Here is a 593-nt window from a genome sequence, read left to right as displayed (position 1 = left end):
TTTTATCGATATTTATTTTTTAATAGGATTACAGAGCTGGAAAGGGTCTTGGAGCTCTCGTCCTCATTCTTTTTTTTTTTTAATTTTACATTGGAGTATAGGTGATTAACAACGTTGTGTTAGTTTCAGGTGTAGAGCAAAGTGATTCAGTTATACATGTACATATATCTATTCTTTTTTGGATTCTTTTCCCATATACGTTATTACAGAGTGTTGAGTAGAGTTCCCTGTGCTATACAGTAGGTCCTTGTTGATTATCTATTTTATATAAAAATATGGAACGCTACACGAATTTGCCTGTCATCCTTGCACAGGGGCCATGGTAATCTTCCCTGAATGGTTCCAATTTTAGTACCTGTGCTGCTGAAGAGAGCACTTGTCCTCATTCTTTTAAACTTCTGAGAATCTTCTTCTGAATTATAACCAATGCTCTTGTAACACTTGCACACACACACACTTCCCAGCCATAGTTTGGTGCAGGCTTTGGTAAATTTCTGGAACTCTCCAGCCTCCCCTTTCTTGGCGGAGAAACTCACCCATTTTTTTAAAAGATTGATGTTATTGAGGTACGTAAGTTTCATGTGTACAACATT

General features: G+C 36.9%; 1 non-coding gene across 1 annotated transcript; it reads right to left on the bottom strand.

The window, feature by feature from the left end:
- Positions 1-269: 269 nt before the first annotated feature.
- Positions 270-376, bottom strand: LOC117314066 (U6 spliceosomal RNA). Its single transcript, XR_004528747.1, has one exon. It is a non-coding gene; the product is annotated as a U6 spliceosomal RNA (small nuclear RNA).
- Between the last annotated feature and the right edge of the window lie 217 nt (positions 377-593).

Source organism: Tursiops truncatus, chromosome 10, assembly GCF_011762595.2.
Source record: "Tursiops truncatus isolate mTurTru1 chromosome 10, mTurTru1.mat.Y, whole genome shotgun sequence".
Taxonomy (NCBI): Eukaryota; Metazoa; Chordata; class Mammalia; order Artiodactyla; family Delphinidae; genus Tursiops; species Tursiops truncatus.
Note: the sequence above shows the minus strand (reverse complement) of the source record. Positions and strands in the feature narration are given on the sequence as shown.